The 25,739-nt window shown below is 36.8% G+C and overlaps 1 protein-coding gene across 1 annotated transcript in view; it reads right to left on the bottom strand.

The window, feature by feature from the left end:
• The window catches only part of LOC105680549 (connectin), a 359,117-nt gene that overhangs the window by 186,003 nt on the left and 147,375 nt on the right, over positions 1 to 25,739 (bottom strand). The window lies entirely within an intron of this gene.

Genomic DNA, 25,739 nt, shown 5'->3' with positions numbered 1-25,739 from the left:
AAGGGTTGGAACCGCCTGCGGGCTGTTTCACGTTCCTACACGTTCGTATCGCGTCAATGCGGCTCTCGAATCGGCCACGCCGACGCGACGGCGCAAATAGATTTCTCTATTAAATCGCGTCCTGCAAACTGCGTGCAACGAGTCACCTGTACCTATTCTCGTCGTTCGTTCGACCGATCGATCGTAATTGACGCGTTTGTCACGCGGATTTTGGTCACTGGAATTCCTAGCGAACCGCAAAGTGAAAGCAAGCGAAGAGGTGGCTTCTTGTTTGTAAACGATAGAATTTGAGACTAATAGGGGTGTTTTTCGAGTGACGGATTGTCGGTGTTCCAGTAATTGGAGGTAATTGAAGGGTGATAGATGTGGAGCACGTTTTGCCCAAGTTTCGAAGTTCCAATCGAGGAAAATGAGTTTGAGAAATTACTTGGCTTTGAAATTTGATAATTCGATTACAACTTTTTCGAATTATTTTACGAAATATGGACAATGGAATTGTTAAGAATTTAAATCGGGTTTTTTGCCTCGAAAACAGCAGAAACGTTATAAAAAAAGTTAACAATTTTAATCAGACATGTAGTCTATACATAGAAATCGATGGGAAAAGTTTAGCGAAACGTAATAACATTGAATACATTATTTAAACGAATGAAAGTTCATTGCTCCAAAAATATAAAATTCATCCATTTACACCATTTTTCTAGCTGTAACAATTTACGAGATACTGAAGGAGATATGTTTACTACCCACAATTTGAAGAGCAATTTCCATGCGTCCAGTGTGGAAGACGATCGATAACAAATATACCTATCGAATATTTTTTGAAAGCTACCATATACCGAAGTTTTATCATCGTGACGTTTTCTTTATTCTGACGAAAAGTTTATGGTATTCGGAATTGTACGAGTTGTATATTACTGTATAGGAACGTCTTTAAGGGAGGGGGGGGGGAAGTGCTAGATTCTTATGTCTGGTTGAAAAGTATCTGAAACGGTTTCGGACAGTTTGGTTTTATGAGAGGGTTACCCGGTGGACCTTGTGAGAACGTAGCAAATTACGAGTTAGAGACGCTCTAATTATTATTAATTGAGAACTACAGTATCAAACGAGTTGATTGAATAAAGTGGTAATTATACGAAGTAGAACGATAAATCTATCCATCACGAATAGTTAACTATATTTAATATTTATAGAAATATTAAAAATGTAATATAACTATCGAGATATGTATAATTATGTGTGCTAGATTAGATTGGCCGCGTAGTAGTGACACACGTATGTGAATACGAGTATGTGGTACGGAAGATGGTGAGACTAAGAGATTGCCGAAACGCGTGCAGATGTATATCGGCGAAGATCCTGAAAATCGTTTATTAAATAAATGTAAAACTATTTTAATACGAATGCTAAGTGTAACTTTAGTGTTCCTTTACTTTTATTGCGGCAATTAAGATCCACGATTCTCAACAATAACATGAAACGTGACTCTAAGTAATTAAAATTGTTACTCGATACTATAAATCAACACTCGTCTTTAAAAACAAAATATATTTATTAAAACATCTTTCAATACCATTTACGTATACCTATATAGATTTGTCTGAATAAAAATAATTTCTACGTAACTGTTCAATTTTCGATAAAAAAAATATATGGAAAGATTTAATTTTCATTGCTGGTATGAATCAACTTGTGTTATTAGACTGAGCGATACAATCTCCGATTCCAAAAAATAAAAAAGGAAAAAAGAAAAAATCAGAATAATATATGGTTCCTGCTTCGTGGGTGGTGTTAATTGAAATCAATAAAACAATACATCATATTTTACATCAGAGACCAGAGATTCGCGTTATTGTTCGCTGTTTGATTAAATTCCCCGAGAGATTTCGAGAAGCAAAAGTTGCGTGCACCGACGAGCGAAAGTTGCACATGAAACTGCACGGCGAATCTCTTGATTTGCTGGCATCGGTTTTATTCTGTAATAAATAACCGGTTGGGATTTTGGAGAATTGGTTCGATTTCCACTCGATTTTTGTTAGACAATATAAAACGTCGATATAATTCACTTGGCTCTTTATTTCCTGTACGAAGTTTCCTGTAACGCATTAAAAACCCATCTAGCTTTCCATTCGACCCGTGTTTGTCATGCTTCGCGTTTGTATCAGCGAAATTCAACCGTTTAAACGTTTCAAATGAATTAGGACAGTTGCGACGTTACAGATCGGTTGCTCTGTTACTGAGAATATTTTTCTATCGGATTTCTTAGAAATAAATGTCGGTAATTTAAACTGGATCATTCTAGCCAGACAATTCTATTTCTTATCCTTTTGATAATTGAACGAGTAACGTAATTTTACGTCTTCTTTAGTTCTCCGTTTATAAGGAACTTCTTAGCCGATACGAATTCGTAGTTGAAACGCGATAAAAGTCAAATTTTCTACACGATATATAACGACGCGATGTTTAATAAATACGAAATATCAAATAAAACGACAATATCGCAAAACGGTCCACCAAATTCTATTATATCATAGGCAGCATACGCTAAAGAGATAAAAACGAGAAAGAGGAAGATCCATAGGAAGGAAACCATCGAAGGAAGAAAGGTATTGACATGGATATGGGGTATCCGATTAAATCGTTGGATAAGATGATACAGTAAGGAAGTAAAAAAGGGAAAAACGAGATCGAAGACGTTCGATGGAGGGTCACGTCAGGAAACGTAACTTCGACTCGTAAAATCGCGCAAGTTTCGATGTGTGACGATGATGCTGGAAACAGGGGTTGCGCGTGGCAGTGATCGTGAGGCCGCGGGGAAGCCTGCATGACGTCTAAATCATATGTCACGGCCTGGAAATACGCATATCAGGAAACGTAAACTTGATTCCTGGTAATGCTTCCGGCGCTGCGAGTTAACCTCACGAAGCTCGCAAACATACACAGCCGATATCCGCTCTCTCGCATGGACGCGGACTGCGCGTACAGGGTGGCTCGGGAATTACGTCAGTCGAGCATCCTATGGGACTATTTCCACGAGGAAATCTCGACTACGTGGACGATGCGTTGTTTATAGGATATTTCGTGTTAATTTTTTTATTCAAAAAAAATAAGATAGATTTTTCCGCTCAATTTGTCCGATATTATAAAAATATTATATCGCGATGCACGAAGTATTGCAAAATATATTATAAATGGATTGGATGGTGCGTGGCGGTTCTAACTATATTTTGAGAAATGATGGTTAAATCGGATTATGAAGTTTAGATTCAGTTTTTATGACGGTGCAATTTTTTGTTAATAAGAAAATGTTTGACGTGTATTATTCGTTTAAAGAATGGAGTTTCAGCTGATACGTATACTGTTCCAATAATGATAATAGAAAACAAATGATAAATTGCCTCTTTAGAGATGAAATTACGAGAGACCGACCGAAACTGTATACGGAGACAGCGTATTTTATCGTGACCCGTAATTGTTTCATAATTCCATAAAAATAGTATTCTATTGGTAGCCGAGAGAGTTAAGGAAATTAAGAAGACTCTTTTATAAGGTAGCGTAAGATCGATGTCTAATATTTGTCTCGGGGTAATTAAGCCAGAGTATGATTTTCTGTGGAAGTAATTTATCTTCTGGAGAAAAACATGATACTTTCGTGTTTGATGTTCGTTTAAGGATAATTGCGAGAAGATGAGTCTCCTTAAATGAAGCACAGCGCAGTTTTAAACATTAAACTTATTTTCCCTCTCATGACAATATCTATATATCGAATTCGATATCTAAAAATCGATGTATAAAATACGATTTCTTGTTATAACGTTAACAGAAATAATTTATTATAATACGAATGACAAATTCATCTAGGAATTTTAGCAGATGTTCGAAGAATTCCTACAACGAGGGTGCAATTTTTTAAAAATATTCATATTTCTTGTCTTTCCTGTAGAACAATCAAAACTTCGATTCTTCTGCAGCAAAATCCTTTAAGTGTCCCCTTAAACAATCAATGATATAGTCAATATTTCAAGACTCTCGCAATGTGGTTTATCAATGAATATTAACAATATTGTCTGAACAATACATATTGATTCTATTAAATGAGATACTGACGATATTCTTAAATTGATAGTCTTGGGGCGTTCTTATAGGCGACATTATTGAAAAATGTCCGCGTATCCGATAGAAATCAAAAGCGATGGACCGAAAGAATCTCGTAAACAGTTCGCCTCAGGAATGCATAGTGAAAAAATGAAGAAGCAGCAATGAACTTAATATCTCATTTTTATCGCGCGGTTTCTCGCTACGAGTTTAGAAACTTTTATCTGAAACACTCCACCTTATCTGCAAGAAGTCAGGAAGTTATTTGGGTGGCCTGTTTCAAGTGCCTCGCCCTGTGTACTCGAAACTTTTCCAGCCACCCAAATCTGAACGTCTGAACACTGGATGCAGACAATAATCTGCTTTACGAAGGATGATACCATCGTTTCTCTCTGACACACCATACTTTCAAAGTACCAAGCGAATTTGCAGCAGAATTTATGAATTCATACTTAGGTGGGTAGGTAAAAGATTATCATCTTCCTCGTAAGTTCCTTTCATTTCAAATTTACATGATCGTCGCAGTTACATAATTATATCATTTTTATTTTCTTAATAACATCGAACAATTCTTTGTCTGTACACTTATCGTGGATATTTTAAAATCTACGATAATAAACGAGATAAACACCGTTTACCATCTTGAAACATCTGATCATTATTCCGTTAATCTAACTATTAAGGTTTCCAATAAAGCTTGTATCAACAGATTCGTAATAAAAATATTCGAAATCTCTAACTAAAATTACCAAATTCCCGATCAATACCAAACTAAAGTAATTCCATCAGAGTAATTTGCAGCATCCTATTCTAGTTCTCATTATGAAAAATTATCGTATTACGATAAGCCTGGATATCTTTGTTAGGAAACGATATCTATTATATAAATCTAAAATTTAATCAACATTTGGATATAGTACGAAGAATAGGATAAATAGCAAATTTTCTTATTAAATCTTGTTAATTCACCAACTGAAAAACGGATTACTATACATCGGAATAAAACAAAGAAGATAATGAAACAAAAGATTCTTAAAATAATTAAAATATAATTCCCGAGGCTGTATTATGCATCCCAAGAGACGAAAGGGACGAGCTGAACGTATCCCCTTGACGATCTCACCCTGTAGATAGAGTACGGTCAGATCGTGGTCAGTTCGCGCGTGTTTACGATGCGTCGGTTCAGAATATATATTTGATATAGGGTGGTTGGGCTGGGTAGCTGTTTCGAGCATGCAGTTTCGTTACACCGATACCCAATATTTACTGGCTGAATCGCAAATTTAACGGCCGATTTTCCCATGCAACTTCAACGGAATCGACTCGCACATTAAGGGCGCGGTTAAGGGTCGTCGTGTGTCACCGTTTCTACGTGCGAACGTACTACAAAGTGGGGGATTATTGGAAATATTCATCGAGTACTTTACCAGTGACTTTTTACTTTGAACACTGAAACGTTTATTGCACCCGGGCGGATATTCTGCTTTACGATATTTTTATTTAAGTTTCAGACAAATTTTTGTTTGAAATCTTTTCCCTCTGCCTTGCCATTTGACGGATGACTGACTAAATGTTCGAGCAAAGAATTTCGATTTTTTCAAATTATTCGATTCTTGCAGAGTTTCAGAGGATTTATCGCTCGAATCGGGTTATTAAATTCGAGAATAATTAAAATATTTGAGAAATTAGCGTGCAGTCTTTTTTTGTCAAGTCTCGCGAAACACTTCTCGCTGCCTATTTTACGAGAAAGTCTACGAAAACAACGCGACAGCGGCTAAACGCAGCTGCGCTCCTCTCGATGAAATTTTCTTTGTAAAAAAAACTTTTCACGCGCATCAATAAAACCGTCTACATTAACATAGAACCGAATTAAAAATTCATTTTCATAAAACAGAAACCTGCGCCAATTGATCTCTATTCTTTAAATATTTTGTACAACTTTTATATATTGCGCCATAATATTTTGTTGTCGAAATGCTATCTGGTCACGGTATTAAATTACAACAAAATTTTTTCCTCTATTCTTTGTTATGATTATTCGATGCCTGTAACATAATCAAAGCTCGGGCTATTTTTGTGCACCTTCTCTGAACGGTATTTCGTCGCATTAGAAATTAAACTCGAAAACAAATGCAAAAAGTAGAACAAATTCTGCCAAGTGTTTACATCTCACGTCCTAAAGCTATTTCTTCCAAAACAAAATTCCAAAACAGAATCGATACAATCTCTGCGTATGTACACAATACGGTGACTCGCGTATATTTGAGCGTCTTTAAAGCGGAATAACTTTTTTAATGTTGGACCAAACGATCTGAGCTTTTTATTTTAGAAATTACATAGTTGACTAGATGTTAGACGACGTGTAAAAAAATATTGAAAAAATTGTAGTTGATCGAAATAACGAAGAAAGTGAGAAAGGTCGCGGTTAGAATTTTTTTTATCCGTGGCTAGCAAACATTAAAAAAATACTTTATCGATTTATGTTGGTTACACGCATGCTAAAAATTTCATCGAAGTCGGTTAACGTTATTGCGAGCTACAAATGGTTAAAAATATTAAAAATGGGAGTTTTTCACCAGTTTTGGGCCTATAACCGATCGAACTTCTGCGTATAATATTCGTAAAATTTTCCTTAAATCCATTCGTCGACCGAAATATCTTAATAAGTCAACTCCTGAGAGAAATCAACGCGGATATCGACTAGTGATAGATAAATCGCCTTACCTTTTGGCAGCGAAATTCACGCCGGCGTTCTCCAAGTCGGCGAGGCCCAAGGGTTTTCTAAAACATTCGTCCAGCCAAACAGCGGATGATAAATCAGACTGTCCTCCACTATTGAAACTATTTTCTCTCTAATCGGCACAGGAACACTCACTTTGCTTCTAACGTTCACGATATTCGGAAACTCGAGAAATTGCAAAAAATCGTTTCGACAGTCCACTATATTAATCCAAAGTCACTGTATCGGTTCAATGGTCTACTACGTTGTTTCAAAATTTAATAAAATTTAATATTCCAAGACGTCGTTAAAAGATATTTTACGATATATTTTTAAAACTTCGTTAATGAACGTTAAGAAAAGAAATACAGAGAAAGTCGCGCACACACGTATGTAAACACTAACATTACGTTGCTGTGTATAAATTACGCTTCGAATGGGACGGCACGCGTTAACGAGAGCACGCGACAACGATGCTTTCGAAGCGAAGGGCAAAGCACGACTGACTCGTTCCGAACAAAGTACAAAGTCGTCCCCGAGGTCAGGTATAACGAAAATGCCCGCCCCACTCTATCCCCCCTCCTCGCAACATCCCCCCTGCGTAAATAGAGGGATGCTAGTCGGAGGAAAATGTCCCGCGCGATCAAATGATATCCACTTAAGTCGATGACGTCCACCGTGAATTGTGCAACTCTCGCCCTCTTCTCCTTTTTCTTGCTCTCTCTTTCTCTCTCTCTCTCTCTCTTTCTCTTTCTCTCTCTCGTTCTCTCTCATACTCTTTACAAGTTGGACAATTAACTCGCTCCTTCGAACAGCTCCCGACGCGACGCCTTTCTACGCTTGGCTGGAAGTTGAGCTTCGAATTATCGCCGGGATGTTCGGCGACGTTTCCGCCCTTTCAACATGCGTTTAACTGGTGATTTTGATGTTTGAGGGTGGATAATTAGCGTGCAAGAGATTTACGATTTGTCGTTCTGTAAACGGGGAGTTTGATCGAGGGTGTAACGTTTGGGTTTACGAATTGAAGGGATGGAAAGTTGACGATTGATACTTGTCAACTTTTTCTTTCTAACTGATCCGTGGACGATTCGCGACCATTAAAGAATGGTTAATAGACGATTAATTTTTCAGTTTGTACTTTACAGAACAGGAAATAAATATCTTTGAATTTTTATTTTTTTTTTTATTTCTTTTATATATATAAGTATATTTACGAGGGTAATATTCTTTTAGATCCTCTTCTTTTTATTTCCTTTGACTTATTTCATTTACCTTTTGGAAAATAAGACGATTTGCACGTGATGGTATTTTGGAGTGTTGGAACTTTTTATGCATTGAACATATAAAATATTGAAGATAAAGGAATATTTCCCTACGTCATCGAAATGACACTTGTTTGCGAAACTGTTACTTCGAGCCTTAAGCGATATTCAACACCTAACATTGTTGCATAGCGAAATAATATTGGTGAAAATTGGATCGATCAAAATGATATTTGTTTGTAAAATTATTATCGCAACGACTACAAGTATTTAACGACTCGACAATTTATCATCCTTGGTGCGTTACGTTTTTACCTCGCTGAAAAATTATTTTAATTGCGATGATTAAATCAGATTTTCACGCTCGTAAAACGACAGCTTTTCTGCCGCGTTGTATGTCGCGGTTACTAATTAAAAAAGTTAACGCTTTCACTGTCCTTTGTGTTCATCCGTGTGTCTCATTCGCGGGCCCGAAATAAAAAATTTATTAAACGATTGCGAAGGACCGTCGGCCTTTTAGTTTAACGCGTAACACAATTGTTCTCAACATGTGCTAACGAATTAATATAAAGCATGTGCCTACCTCGTTCGATATACTAAGACTCTAATCCTGAAATTTTATATTTATTTTTCTGCGAATACACCCACAGCAACATAAAGCAGAAAAATTTCCAACGAAACAGTAGTTTAAAGCGAAAAGATAATTAATTCCTATTAAATTTGAAAAATATCAAATGAATAAAATTAACGAATGTCGTACATTCGCTTCCATAGCTTCTTGGCGGATTCGTGTGTTTAGCATACTAAAATACTAATCCTGCGACTTTGTATTTAGTTTGGAACTTTACACAGACAGACACATAAATATAAAATACAAAAATTTATAACGATGCAGTTGTTTAAAGCGGAAAGATAATTGGTTCGTACGAAGCTCGGGGAAAATAATACAAGTACATTTTTGTTGATTTTTAAATTTTAATGTCGTTTTCTAATTAAGTATGACAAGGTATATTTCGATATAAAATGATTAAGAATGGAATTTGTTAGGTCCAGCCAAATGTAAGATTATTAAAACTGAGAAAAATACAGATTTAACCCTAAGATCGAATAAAAAGGCAATTTTGAATAAAGCAATGTAAAATGAGATTTGTCGTGTTACTTCTCTACAGCCTTTATATTCAATTCGGCTAATATTAAATAAATATTATAATCGACGAACGTAGTAACATTATATCCGATAATTTCTGGGAAAATTGTTAGAGAATCAATTTGAAAACGATTTTGGTTGATCATATGATGATCTATGAATAACGTGAAAACCATAGACCAAACATTCGATTCGTTTTACCGACAATTTACACTATCAACAATTATACGAATTACCGCCAGTTTCCGATAAATTTCCCGTTAACAGTGCCGCTCGATAAAGCGACAGCCAATCGCCAATATAATTACAAATCATCAGGATGCGCGTGTACATTAGCTGCAGTGGGTGTATTCGAGAAATGATCAATTATACCGTGCGGCAGGATGCCGTAGCGATCTCCATTTATCGAAGGAACGGTGACCCGGTTTAGGGAATTAACCAATAGATCATAAATCTCTGTATCGACGTATAACGACCTACAAACCATTCTTGTTTGCTATAAGTAAATTATAATTTCTTTATTATAATTAAATGGTGAGAGAAAAACGCTATGGATATTTAATTGGTTTCTGTGTTCCTATTTCTGCAAATTTTAAGTCTTTCATAGAAAATTCAATTCAACGTTAGTTAATGTAATGTAATGTAAATATACCGTCGAATTCTATTAAATTAATAATGCGATCGTGAAAAGAATTTTTGTTTTCTTTTTTTAAGAATTTATTCCATATTTTTTGATTACTATTTCTACTTCCACGTAGAATCTGAATTCTAAGGGAAAGTCAATTCAGCGAGCTGAAGGTAGAAACTTCGCTCTTTAAAATAACGTCAAGCAAATACTTGTACGATTTTTCTTCGCAAAGTTATAATAGCTTAAATTTTGCAGCGAAAATTTTGGGATCCTCTAATTTTACTTCTAATTCGTAAAATAGCCAGAAAAGAGCTAAATAAAATAATTTCTCCCATACGAAGACAAAGTTATTCGATGTTTCTGTAAATTTCTATTTTTATCAACACCGTGATTTTATCATCACCATTTTTACACTTTTACATATTTCATTTACTCCTAAATGCATAGAAATCCGCTTTTAAATCTAGTTACAATCAATTCGGATGATAACTAACAGCAAACAAAAAGATTCTACTATATTTACATCTCATGTTTACACATTGCAATGTGATTATTTCACACCGAACATCAATCGTTCGCCTCGGCTGTAAAAGTGTTGAGAAAAACCATAAACAAGCTCATCGCATCTTGTCAGAGCCTTATGTCGATGGACCAGCTACGGAGATCGATGTCGTTATCGCAATTTTCTTTTCTTACAGCGAAGGTATTCAGCTCCATTTCAGTAGACGGAGCTGGTGGGAAGTCGGCTGGATGGTTCAATAACGTATGTTATTGAGGAGCCACTCGTGCGTTACCCACCATTAAATGCGCATGAGGAACGTTCCCAGGACTTCGATGCGATGCGCCACGCATACCTTGCACTCTTGAACTTTACGAGGAGATAACTCATAATTGAGCAGACTCAATAATAGGTTATGCCCAGACCGTTTCAATTGGTTCCACCGGATAGCTGAAATCGATTTCTATGAAAATTGTGCCTGCGATCTAAATAGAAGAACTTCCAACAGAAAGATCATTCTCACCAGTTATACCGTGTCATTTTCTCTCGTTAAACGCGTTGACTGTCTCGTTGGATATCGGTTATCCACGTACTAAATTTTTAAGGACGATTAAAATAAGATAAATTTCACGGATTTAAAAGATTTTCATTTATCGTTGTTTCTAATTCTTTCTCTTTTTCCCTGTTTCTCTCGTTCGATGCGATCGTTTCTTAGAAATTCTGTCGCATCTAATCGAAGCCTCTTAAAGGTTTCGAGAAGTCCAAACATTCTTCTTTCGCATCTGCAATATCATACGTTAACTTTAGACTGACTCTCTGTCTCTGTGATCGTCGCAGACTTCGGACAAATAATTGATGGACGTTCTTCAAAATTGCGAATGCGCGAGCGAGTGTCGCAGGCACTGGCAAACCGTTCGAATAAATCGAATACCAGCCGTGTAGGGTAGGACAGAAGTTAAATTAACACAAGTTCTGTAAACATGGCGGCATTAAAGGGGTTTCGCTTCGATTTTCTTCAAACGCGGTGAGCGCAACGCGGTACTAAGTTACTCGAATTTCCATGGATCAGTTCCGCGGGCACTGACTCTCGCCTGAGAGAGAGAAAGAGAGAGAGAGAGACAGAGAGAGAGATAGAAACATCATACAATTTAACAGGAAGCCTTGGAAACGTGAGCAGAATCGTTTGGCCGGTACGTTTCATGTTCCATCTATTTCATAGTCGAATAAATAATTTTGTCGAGGTTCGTGTTTCTCTTGATCTCACGCACGGATTAAGAGGCGGAGGGGGTCTATGGCCGCGGGCCTAACTGTTCGAGAAAAATACGTTTTATCTTGCAAGTATAACGAGAAAATTACCTTAAGAAAAATTTAAAAAAAGGCAAATGTATTTTAGAAATGGGTACTAGAAAGTTTTTAATACAATTTATTACAAAATAAAATAAAAATTTCATCTTAACTCCCTTCCTCGTTCTTCCTCGAAGGGATCCTCAGGGCCTCGTGAGCTTTAATTCGGCCCTGCTGCACCTTATCCAATTTGAAATCGATCGAATGCGTGAGAATGTGTATACGGCTTTCTTAAGGGAGGTCGGTGCTCCGCTTTCGAAATGGAATCAAAATGATCGGTTGTGGGATAGAAAACAGAGGTGCAAATTACGTTGATTAAATGATAGAATTTGGTGTTTAAACGTGGGAATCTTCGATTGATAGTAAATGGCGAATTTCGCGCGAAATTTTCGATTATATTCATTCATCGTATAAAAACATTACGCTTATAAATACATACTTTCTAAAGGTAGCTAATTTCACGAAGATTGGTAAAATCATATAACTAACATTTTCAAGACTTCGATAGAGTAGCAGAGATACGTATTTTATCGTGGAATCAGTTAATTGATATCGTGTAGCGTACGATTATTTTAATAGCTCGTGTTTAGTTCACGGTATATCGAACATAAGAATTGCAGTTCTATAAAAAAACAGAAAATATAACTTCTTATGTGTTTCCTCTGCAGCCTTTATTCCTTTAGCCTTCGAATTTTTCATCGATAATTAGACGAACGTTCGTTTTAGTTACAGGAAGTCGGAAACCAATCTACAGATCGCGTGTTTTCATAAAATCGCGGAAGTTTCTGTAGCAAACAAGAAAGCTATTCTCGTCAGAACCAATAAATATGAAACCGAAATGCAGATCTATCTTGAGAAAGATCGTGTTTGCCACGCGAGATTTCCATTCGAATCCTGCGAATCCATAAAACTTAAACAGCATAGAAACTTAATCACCGGTTCGATGAACGACTTGAGACTAACGAGAAATCTGAAGTGAAATCTGACAACGAAGGTCCAGAGTTGGCGGCATAACCGTGTTTTCGAACGGCGTGGTTCAGTTCTTGCGAGCCAACTATCGGAAAGATAAATACTTGTTGTGGCAACTATGCGAAAGTTAGCCCTCGCCTACACCACGCGACTCGATTGCATTTACAGTCCGCCAGTACGGCCAGATAAGCCGTTTCGGAACAAATTAATCAACACTATCGTGGCGAAAGCACAGGGACCAAGTTTCGACTGGAAGGTAACTTCCCATCAGATTAAAGTAGCCCGTAACCGAATTTGAAAATCGACCGTGAAAAGCGCGTGCCTCGTTAAGGGAAACATAGGCTTTGTGTCAAAATTGGAGGATTGGAAGATTAGCTTATTTCATAATTATTACCACACAGACTGCATTCTTCGAGAATTCAAGAATGTAAAAGTCCACAGAGTGCGTTATTAATATTAACTAAAGCTATTATGATATTTCATAGAATTTAGTAGATCGACTAAATTTTTGTTCGAGAAAAGTTCAATTTCTTCATTTATGTTCGTACGAATATAAGAATGCTTACACATCTGCAGCGTTGTTTCTTTGAGAATCGCAGGATTTTTACTTTAGTCGGACGTTAGATTATTTCTGTCTGAACTTTAGTATCAGGACAATACTATTATTAAGGCAAATACTATAATAGGACTAATACTATTATTCAGGCAAAGGCTGGTACTGTTTGTTGTTCAAAAGACGATATTTAAAATTGTAAAAGGACAAAGATACTGGACTGGTTCACAAGATAATTAAAGGAACACGATTATCAATTAACGTTGAGGTTATTAGATGATTATAAACAGAGAAACTCGTGGATAAATTGTAAAGTAGAAAATATATTTTAATACAGAAGTGTAAGTACAAGTAGGAATATAATTTCAGCTGGTCCAGATTCGCAGGCTAGCAGTGTTACCCTATAACTGAAAATCCCGAAGCCATCGTCGCCTGTCTACTGTCTATGGTTTGCCTTCGTCCCAGTCTATTGTTTATACGCTGTCGATGGCTTCGGTGCTTGAGAAAACTACAAAGACCAGATATAGAGTTTTCTTAGAAGTGGCGACCGCTTCAACGATTAAAAATCTTCTCGTGTTATTAATGTAACACGAATATCGAAGGAATAATTCGATAGACATTTTTAAAACAAATATGCAGTGAGATATCGAGAGGGACTAGAAAAGGGATCGGATTAAGTTCCACTTTGACACGTTACGAAAATGATTGGAAGATAATAATAGTCGTATCGTACGCCATTTATCATTGGCATCGATTACTCAAGGATCGCGCAAAGATTTAAAAGCAGTTCTGTGACGTTTGGATAAAAGTTAGAATTGTCTTTAAGGGATGGAACTTCAAGATTGGAGTTTCTGTCCGAGCTCGTGAACTTGAAGGGTTCCCGCATAGTCACCTGTTGAAACACACTGTCCCTAGTTATATGCTCGTAGTTATCTATTAAAATTGACGTATCTATCAGAACTTATTGATTATGAAATGAAATATTCGTAGATCGGAGCTACATATACGTAAATTTTTAGAACTGGGTCGATAATTCGCGTTATGTCAAACTTTTTAGCGGAATAATGAATTTGGTTGGGTTTGGGTAATTTTTACGCTTCTCTGACATTGTGTTCCGGTTTAAATTAAAGACGAGTACCATAAAATATGGTGTCGAAACGAGCTTTAATAAAACCACGAAGTGTTAATCGACGACCACACGCGCCGCGATCCAGTTTCCAGTTTTTTTTTTTTCCTTTCATTTTATTTCACCTTTTTTTTCATGAACTGTGGCACAGCTCTGGTTTAACAAGACCGTTGCTCGACAATTCGGCCCGCTGTAACTGTAAACTCGCGCTGGTAACCAACGTTATTTGCAAATGAGTACTATTTTATCTCAGGGCCGTCGATACGTTCGGTTTTAATAATTTACCCGGCGCAAACGTTTTAATTTGAAACAAATAAATTCTACGTTTCAGTTGCAACTAAGAAAAAAATTAGAAGAATTAGAAGAATGTTAAGAATAGAAGGGTTATAGATCGTTTTCGAGATTCGAGATTCGAGATTCTATTGAGATTCGCTGCACACCGTTCGATTATATTTCCTCTTTGCGAGTGATTGAAAATAAGATCAGTGAAAAATCAAAGTACAACTACCATACTAATTTGCGCCATTTTTCTTAATTGTATCCTAATGAATCTTAAGTATTTCGACAGTGAATTGTTAAGTTTTCATAAAATAATATTCGTTTAATTTGAACCAATCTTCTAAAGTAGGTACATCACAAGCTTTTTAAATCCAAGTTCCTTTCAACTTCTTCGATCTTAAGATAGTATCAACGTCGACAACACAGTCCCGAAGTATTACAAATTGACGAGTTTCCATAAATACGTCGTGCAAATTTCAGATCTACCTCGATATGTCACTCAAAGGTAACAGTCTTCCTATGTCTGATTAAAACTACTAAATAAAACGCAAGAAACCACTTCAGAGAAACCACTGTGCTCCACCAACCAACCACCATTTTCCACCAGCCTGATGACACATATCCATTAAAGAGATTCACATTCACGAACTCTCGGCAAACTTGACTCTGGCCCGGCAACTTCTGTTAGCCGGAGCATTATCTTAACGAAACGTCACTGCAGAGTGTCCAAAAGTCCGATCTTCAGCCGCTCTGATAATGAACAAGCGTTCTGCAATGACGTGGACCATGTTTCATCGGTTTAAGCCCTATGTAGACCAGGGATAGCGATCGTGGCAATTTCACAGCGGTGGCTGTCCTCGTTACTCTGCTGGAAAACTTGCGAAAAAGGTGAAATAAAAGACAAACTGTTCATTTACTCGTTAACAAATCTCGAATATTTATACAATATTCATATTTTTATAAATGTAGCTGAAGAAACAGGATCTAAATAGAAATTTACAACTACTGTCTACCTAAACATTGAGACGACGAAGTATACACCGTTGGTCAAAATTTTTCAACCAACTTTTTCAATTGCACCTCTAACAAATCTCTCGCTACTTTTCTTATTGATTACAAATTAACCTTATAGACGATGGTAATTTTCTTTCTCCGTTAGAAAGCTTTCTAGAGGAACAAAATCGCAAGCCAACATTTCCTGCAAATTCTCGAGTTTAACGGAATTCGTAGAAGTGCGAAACTTATGGCCGACAGCGTAGTTCCATGAAAGCGTAATAGCGACGTAAGCTTGGAACATGGAATGGATTCTTAATTTCTAAACGTTCGCCAGAAATCTTCTTTGGGTGGAAATCGAGCTTTATAATGCTGCCTTTCGCAAGAGGAGAATCTGCATCCGCGAGAGAGGACGCAAAAAAGAAACTAGGCGAACCGCTAACGTGACTACTCGAAAAGGCAGTGCATAACTGGCGGAGCGTCTTGAGATTATGCCCAGACATGATCCCGTATAGATCGTCGGGCTAGTCTATGCAAATCCCCGTAGCAAACTGCTCGGCATTTGCATAAGCTCGCAGATAAGGACGCGTTAGAAGTATGCCCTCCGTTCGAATTCGTTTTTCCGCGACATTGTTCCAAGAGAACTCGTCGAATCGATCTCCTCGTCGCATCACTAACCTGGTATCCAACCTGGCGTTTTTCTGATCCCTCTTTCTCTCTGTTCCTTATTTTCTCACCTTTCCACCCTTCTCGTGACCATGGAACATCCATGGGAAAAAAATGGGGATGCTCCTTATCGATAATGGCACGCGTTGGCAGCCGAGAGTTCGTTTATCGGAAAGATGGAAAAGGTTCGAGCCAAGTGGAACAGTTGGCAAACCTTGGCCACGCTGCTTCAGGCTATGGTTGGAAATGTCTAGCGAACTTGTATGGACGGTGATAACTATCGATACGAGAGTTTGTCGATTGTCTTTCGCTCGGCAAGTTTCATTCGAGAATCTACGATATATTGTTATAACTTGTACTGTATTTTTTCTATGATAAAGACAGGATTAAAAGGTTTCATTGTATAAAATATAGGGTAGAGATTAAAACGAAGCTCGTTCTAAAATTAAGTAATCTAATCGAAATCGTTGTAAATGAATCAACTATACGAATTTATATATCAGCTTATGAATCAACTATACCAGGAGATGAATTTTTAGTGAATTATGTTGCAAGATATAAGTTTCTTTGGACAGAAGCTTTTTAGGAAACTGCTCTATTGCATACGCTGATGTTGAAGTCACGAATATTAGCATAATAGTAAATTTATAAAAGGTTTAGGTCTTCTTGACGGAGTCTGACTACAGACTGACTTATACTACTTGAAATTTCACAAGCATACCCGTCCTTTAATGGCTCGGATATATTTCAAGAAAAATTTAAATTCACGGGGTACTATCAGAATTGCTTTAAGATGTTACTCGTGGGCTATAAATTATATCTTCCGCGGGATTGTATGAATTTTTCAAATGATAAATTATTAAAAATTATAGAATCCTTTGAAACGAACGATACTTCGGTTTCATTTGATATCTTTGACAACACCTTTTATAAAATAAAAGGCAACACAAGAAAATAACTTTTTGGTTAAAATAGAAATACACCCTCTGAAACCATAAAAGCATTGATATTTGATTTTACAATACCTACTTCCGTTTGAAAACTACTGACTCGTACTTCATCTCCTAGAATATTCAATCTTCGAGCTTTCTGTCTTCCATTTGCATGATACAAGGCTCAACAAAATTTTTCAAATCTCCTTCAAAGAACTAAGAGCACTTTCGTTGCCGAAACACTTTCGATATAATTCAAAATTCAATGGCTGAAGATAAGAGACGTCAAAAGTTTCACACAGATATCATAAAAACAATTTTAAGATCCCTTCGAAATTTTCGATGTAAGAATAATATATCACAAAATATTAACCATAAATAATTTCCATATCCGAAATACTTGATGGAGAAGTTGTAAAATTCGTCGAAAATTTCCTCTCAAACAACCTCCACTAGGAAATTGTCTTCCACAAAGGCCACTTTATGCAATTGTGGAAGAACTTTACCCAGTTTATTTACATAAAAGTAGATATCGATATTTTTAGAAAATTTGAAAAGCATCCAAATAAACTTTACCAATCAATTTACCTGTCAGGAGGGAAACTCTAGCCAGTTACTAAAAAAATTCAATACAACATAAAAGAATAACAAAATAATACAATTACCAGAAATTTTTCTTTCGCTCGGCAAGTTTCATTCGAGAATCTACGATATATTGTTATAACTTGTACTGTATTTTTTCTATGATAAAGACAGGATTAAAAGGTTTCATTGTATAAAATATAGGGTAGAGATTAAAACGAAGCTCGTTCTAAAATTAAGTAATCTAATCGAAATCGTTGTAAATGAATCAACTATACGAATTTATATATCAGCTTATGAATCAACTATACCAGGAGATGAATTTTTAGTGAATTATGTTGCAAGATATAAGTTTCTTTGGACAGAAGCTTTTTAGGAAACTGCTCTATTGCATACGCTGATGTTGAAGTCACGAATATTAGCATAATAGTAAATTTATAAAAGGTTTAGGTCTTCTTGACGGAGTCTGACTACAGACTGACTTATACTACTTGAAATTTCACAAGCATACCCGTCCTTTAATGGCTCGGATATATTTCAAGAAAAATTTAAATTCACGGGGTACTATCAGAATTGCTTTAAGATGTTACTCGTGGGCTATAAATTATATCTTCCGCGGGATTGTATGAATTTTTCAAATGATAAATTATTAAAAATTATAGAATCCTTTGAAACGAACGATACTTCGGTTTCATTTGATATCTTTGACAACACCTTTTATAAAATAAAAGGCAACACAAGAAAATAACTTTTTGGTTAAAATAGAAATACACCCTCTGAAACCATAAAAGCATTGATATTTGATTTTACAATACCTACTTCCGTTTGAAAACTACTGACTCGTACTTCATCTCCTAGAATATTCAATCTTCGAGCTTTCTGTCTTCCATTTGCATGATACAAGGCTCAACAAAATTTTTCAAATCTCCTTCAAAGAACTAAGAGCACTTTCGTTGCCGAAACACTTTCGATATAATTCAAAATTCAATGGCTGAAGATAAGAGACGTCAAAAGTTTCACACAGATATCATAAAAACAATTTTAAGATCCCTTCGAAATTTTCGATGTAAGAATAATATATCACAAAATATTAACCATAAATAATTTCCATATCCGAAATACTTGATGGAGAAGTTGTAAAATTCGTCGAAAATTTCCTCTCAAACAACCTCCACTAGGAAATTGTCTTCCACAAAGGCCACTTTATGCAATTGTGGAAGAACTTTACCCAGTTTATTTACATAAAAGTAGATATCGATATTTTTAGAAAATTTGAAAAGCATCCAAATAAACTTTACCAATCAATTTACCTGTCAGGAGGGAAACTCTAGCCAGTTACTAAAAAAATTCAATACAACATAAAAGAATAACAAAATAATACAATTACCAGAAATTTTCTCTCAAATTGATATTATCAAACAGCGTCAAACTTCCCTTTGCACAGAATACTTTATGCTATTGTCAAAAAAATTTCACAATCGCTATGTTCGTGTCAAAGTATCGACCTCCACCGACAAAATGTTAACCCAATTTTAAAAATTTGCAGAATTACTAGAAATTTCCTCTCAAATTAACATTATCAAACAACGTCGAACTTCCCTTCGTAAAGGATACTTTATTCCATTGTCAAAAAAATTTCAAAATCGCTATGTTCGCGTAAAAGTATCGGCCTCCATCCACAAAGGATTAACCCAATTCCAAACATTTGCACAGTTACTAGAAATTTTCTCTCAAACTGACGTGACCAAGCGTCGTCAAACTTCCCTTTACAAAGGATACTCCATTCAATTATTAAAAAAGCATCACAACGGCTATGTACGCGTTAAAGTATCGATCTCCATTGACAAAAGATCAGTCGAATCCCAAGTTTAACAGGTCGATTATTTACGAGTTTCTCTACTAACCGGGGATCCGACTCGCTTCCGTCTTCGGCGGCGTCTTATTCAGCGAGAGCCGTTTAGATTCCCTTGGGTTGAAAAGACCGACCTCGTAGCCCGTACATTAACCTGACCCTCTTCCTTCCTGCCTCTCCTTGTATCCACCGCGACGTATCCAGACCAAGAACGAAATTCGCAAAATTAAATGCACCCCTCTGCATGTGTACGTTGGTCTGTGTGTGCGAGTGTGTGCGAAGGTATCGCGAACACGAGACGACCGGCAACAGGCCACCACCCTCGTAATTCTATCCATGTTGGAAACAAAAGGCAGTAGCTCACCTGTGCCTCACGAAGGAACTTGAAAGGGTGACAACGGTGTTCCAGTCTGGAATGGTAAGAGGCAAGGAAAGTGATTCAAGAGTGAAACAATTTGAGATCGATTGCTGGGACTCGTGAGGATTAGGGAGGATGGCGGGAGAATTTAGAATCGAAGAATGAAGAGGATCGAAGAGGTGGGTCAGGGCCGAGGGATTTGTGTTCAGAGTTTTCAAATAACTGCGGTTTTCCATGTAGGAAAATATAGAAATTTAAGGAGTAGGGAATGAAGTTTGAAGAGGCGAGTTTAAAATATCGAATTGTAGGTTTGGATCTCTTAATTTACATCTCGGAAGTGGATTTAATTTCAATTTTGGAATCCTTCCAATAAAATCTTCCTCCAATGTATTTCATAATTCATGCGGATCATCATTTATCCAAACTATAAAAATTTCCCTCGATCGCGAGAAACAGCACGGCCAGCATCGATTCCCATTACCAGGCTTTTCTCACGAAAGCTCTCTTCAACGGGCCGCCGTGTAATCGTCGGATTACCGAAAACGTACGAACTTCATCCACCCTTACGCTTTCCCACGGAATAGCATACGCACTGCTAAAGTCGACCAGAGTCTGTTAACGTTCTATGCGTCGATTAGCGTGTATAAATACTGTGTTTGTGGAAGGATAATTCGCATGAACGTGGTTGAGAGACTTTCTGGAAATCGTGAATGTATCTACGCATTAGGATATCAACTGACCATTAGAGCTTCTGCAAGATAAACTGGACCAAGCAACGATAATTCTTCCCAGATTTTGGAGACTCTATGGTTTTAGTATGATAATTTGATTAAACATGGTTTAAAGAAGCGAAATTTCAGGGATTAAAAATTTAGAATGTTGCATAAATAATGGAATTGAAATGTGCGGTGTTTAAATTTTTCAACGATGAATATTATTTTTGATTAACATTAAAAATTCATTTTCTTAATGAAGAATATTATTCTACAGTGAAAATATATATTATTTATAATCTATTCATATGATTTATACCGCAAATACTCTGACCTTTTTGATGCTGCAGAAAAGCAAAATACGATCTACAGAGAATTTGTTAAATATTTAATAAAAATTATTAAAGAAGCGACAATGATCGAGAAATGAGAAGGATTATAAATCTGTAAAATTTAATGTAGAATGTAATCAAGTCATCCATTCTTCGGATCTTCGTTCAATCTCCACTTCAAATACAAAAATTAAAATTCTCAAAATTTACATTTATGAAAAGAGAGAAGAAGGATTAAACAACAACGTAACGAGCTTAGCGTGATCGAGCGAACAAAAACGAGTCACTTTAAAAAGTTCCATAAATCAGATTACGAAATGTCTTGGCAAAAATCAAAATACGTGAAAGAAAATAGGGGGTGTCCGAAAAAACGCGAGAAGAAAGGAAGAATGGCGAGATAGGGGTAACCATAAGGAGAGGGTGCGTACGCTGCAACGATATAAACCAGAAGAGACTGAACAAAATGAAAACGAGCAAGGATTGGCGGAGGGCGTGCGTGAAAAAGAGTGGTCGAGTACGTGCAGAAAGCAGAAGCGTGAAAAGGCGCGAGGCGTGAAGGAAGAAGGGCAAAAAAGCGGAAGGAATGGTAAAAGGAAGACGAAAACGATGTAGAAAGAAAGAAGACGCATGTGGAACAGAATAGCGTGAAAATAAAAGGAAATTAAGAGCCAAAAGCAGAGAAATACTGCTGCTGAAAGATCTTGAACGGACTTAGCTATGAAAATAAAACGAAATAAAGGGGAAACAAATGCTTGTTTGCTATCGTCCAGACTAGTGTTCCAAAATATTTGAGAAATAATTATTTAACCAATGTATCGTCTTGTTTGACGTGTGTAATTATTCTGATGTAACCGTTGGTCGATTTACTTCGATAGAAACTATATCGTAAAGACTGTCCATGATACTAATATACAATATATATGTCGGGTTAATGTTGGAATTTTGGGCGTTTGACGAACCTTCGCTCGAATTTGCCATCGCGGTTATAGTTGATATTTATTGGTACAAATGTGGTTATTACAAGAGGATACAAGTAATAGCGGTGATCGGATGGTCGAGATGTCGATGACAATGAACTCAGGTTCGATAACGAAACCACGGCCAACGGGATGACGGAATGCGATGTGATACACGTATGACTCGACGTACAAGTAAAACTTATCTGAATGAACTGACAGTCCAGGTGGAACTGCCCTTATATATTCTCCTCCCCACCTCTCAGGTCAATCTTTGTTTTTAAGGAGAGCTATATAATTATTCCATACCTCTGTTAGGTACACGTCCCTCCCTTGACCGTGGGCTACGTCCAATGACCCGTTATGTCACTTCGAGCCCAAGCCTATCGTCATAAAATCGGATTAGAACATTAAAATTATTTCTTAGTTGTTGGAATACAACGATATTAATCGCATACAGATGAGGCGATCGATCGAACGGATTCTTCCCTTCGTTGTCCAGCGATATCCCCACTAGCGTGCGTTCGTGAGATGTACCGTGGCGGCTAGCGCGTGCATCGAGAATTCGGCGAAAGAAGCGTAAGGATATGGAGGGAATATTGGGCACGTCGTGAAGCTACTAGAAGGTTCCGTGGCACATGTGACGCCACACAGACATCTACACAGGTCACACTCATTACTGCATAGGGAGTGGGGTTCAAAACCTTTTCAAGGGCCATGGGTCACTAAGTCAGTCAGTCTGAGAATAACTAGCCAACTGTCTACATTCCACAACACTTACTTATATTTCTTGTAATAATTGTTTAATAAATATCACATAATATTATTTCAACACGAACATTGTGTACAGATTATTGTTGCACAGATTATTAATCTTAATTCCGAGATTAAATCCTAACATTAGTTTTATTACTTAAGTGTAGCTATGGTAAAAGTCTGGACTAGAGTATTGGGGTTTTTTCTAACGTTCCAAAAGGGAAGCCCCGATTGTCCTTTCATCTCCGACATATATAAAAATTAAATACTCTGAAATTAAGTAACCTAATTCAAATGTAAGTAAAATTGTTCTGGCTACGTATAATCCTGAGCCCTGTACCGATCACTCATACGAACGAAGGATAAAGTATGTAACACGAGTGACAACGTGTACATTCCACGATGCAAACACTTCGCACAGATTTTCCAGTGAAATTGGTAAAAACATAGGCTAGCGATGCTAATTAGAGATTAAGTAACAACAATTTGGTGTTCAGTTAAACTCGCAATAATCCTGGATAACTTTCACCTTAATCTTCGGCCGGATTTAAGGGGCCGGTTGTTAAGCGTTCGCCTAATCTGCGGATTAATGTCTTCGCGTTAAGGGAGAAAGAACGAGCGTCGAGAATCGGAAAATTCAACTCGAAAAAAACGTTACGCCCGCTTGTTTCTATTTTTTTCCATCTTTTATTTCTTTCTATTTTTGTTTTACATCGGTGAGCGTGCATTCGCGATTAAACGGCTATTCTGTGATTTACAAGAGACTGCGAAACGTGGAAATTGGTTTAGCCGGACGCAGGTTCGATTTTAAACGTTGCGGAAGATTTTCCATAGTTACAACAGTCGTGAAACGAGAAAATCGTTTTGCGGAATAAAAGTACATTCAGCAGCCGCGAAATTAACATGCTCAAGTTCCTTTCGGTTTCGTGGATTGCGTGAGAAGTTCAAAAGCTGTTTTAACCGAGCCCTTCCAGCACCGAAGTAGAGGAAACTTGAAACAGGCCGGACGTCGGCTGAGTGTAAAGCGGTTCGCACCTTGGAAAATCTGGATTTCTCTTTCGATCTGCACTACACTACTCGAATTAACCGAATTACGTTGCATCTGACAGAAAGTATGCAATTAATGTCGACTTGAAATTAGCAGCTGTTAAAGTTATCAAAGCAATTGTGATAAAGTTTAACGATTTCAAAAGGAACTTTTTGCTTCAAAAATCCTCTCCATGTTCTCAATATTTAGGAATATCTTTGTCATCGTACTTCTTATTGTTAATCGAACGGATTGCTATTCGATTATTTTATTAGACGAAGGAGGAAAAGAAATCAATTCCTTCGACAATAAACAGATTTTAGAAATGCGAGGCACGGTAAGCTTTATTTAGAGAAATGAACATTTTTGCTCTTACTTCTATGTATTTAATTTAATTATTTTAATAACAAAAATTCTTTCACTCTTTTTCATCTTCCTTCTGCTCGTATAACTCTCGATTAAATACTAACAATATATAGCATCTGGCAACATCTTTGGTATAATTCGAACGTGAAACAAATCTTCGTAACAGAAACCTATTTGCTAAAAGGTTCGAGCTTTCTTCCAATCCGATATGAATCCGTTAAAATCCTCACAAAACGTAGATCTCCGTTACTCGAAAGAAGAACATGTCAGAAGAGTAGGGAAGGGAAAGGAAGAAGAAAATCACGTGTGTCGCGGCCACGATTTACGAACACTTTATCACTCACGGGGCTGTACAGTAATTCGGTGACAAACGAGTTAGCCGGAGTGCATAGCGAGCTCCCCTACGAGGCCGATGCTAAATGCTTGGTTACGACTTCGTCCTCTATCCTCTACTGAGACAGCTCGCGCGAAACTCTCGTTCGAGCCTCGATTCGTCCTCTGAGCCGTGCAACGAGCCAACTTTATTGCTTTGGGTGACGTGCGCGGTTTAGATGCTTCGATGTTAAACGTTCAGTGACTCGGGTATTAGTGGTCGTTCTGAAGATTGTTGTGATTTAGTTTGAAAATTAATATCTGACAAGGGAATTTAGAAATTTAGGAAGGTAGTTTACGATGATATTGTGAGTAGATCGTGTATGTTTATTCGAATCTTTTTTGTTCTTGCAAAAATAGATATTGGAGAATTTGTTTTATTCGATGATTATTTTTAAGTATTTTAAGGGATTATATTTTATCGCAAAATCAAATGCAAAGAGAGTCTTGACGTGAAAGTGGTTAAGGACATATTAGCTTGTAGTGAAAAGTTTATTATTTTGCTGAACATTATATTACTCTTTTGGAACAAAATGGATCGTACGTAATTCAGTAAAATAATATAAAACGGAAAATGCGTCTATTATTTTCTCATGAAACGGAAGAAACTTCTGGGACAATGTAATATTTGCAAATTTGTAAATTGTCCTTCTATAAGAGAGATCATCATCTATCATTCTTCATATGTAACGATAATTTTCTAAATTCTACCAATTATCGGTAAGATAAAAATTTATTATTTTTCAGACGTTTATCGTTTGCATACGAATGTATTTAAATTCGTAACGCGTTAGTTGGTATGTAGTTTGTTTGCGCGTATAGTTCACTGGTTTTCAGTATATTAGTGTGTGTAGTTTATCAGTTCATAGTCCATTACTGCTTCTAGTTTATTAATTTGCGGACTACTAGTTTCGCTACAGGCTACTAGAGTTTACAGTTTATTCGTGCACATATGTAGCTCGCGGATTCGTTTATTAGTAGATGCAATTTATTAATTTATATTGAATCGGTGTTTTCAGTTTATCACTTTGTAAATTACAATACTATAATACTATAATCACATTAGTTTGCGGTCTATCGGAGTGCAGTCTATTAGATCATAGTCTGTTAACTTGTGATCTATTGTTTTACGGTTCATTAGCACGTGCGGTGAGCAACGTTGTGACGTAAAGGGTTCTGTGTATAAGTCTAGCGTGAAATTTAATAATACCAA

Source organism: Bombus impatiens, unplaced genomic scaffold (genome assembly GCF_000188095.3).
Source record: "Bombus impatiens unplaced genomic scaffold, BIMP_2.2 scf_0010, whole genome shotgun sequence".
NCBI lineage: Eukaryota > Metazoa > Arthropoda > Insecta > Hymenoptera > Apidae > Bombus > Bombus impatiens.
Note: the sequence above shows the minus strand (reverse complement) of the source record. Positions and strands in the feature narration are given on the sequence as shown.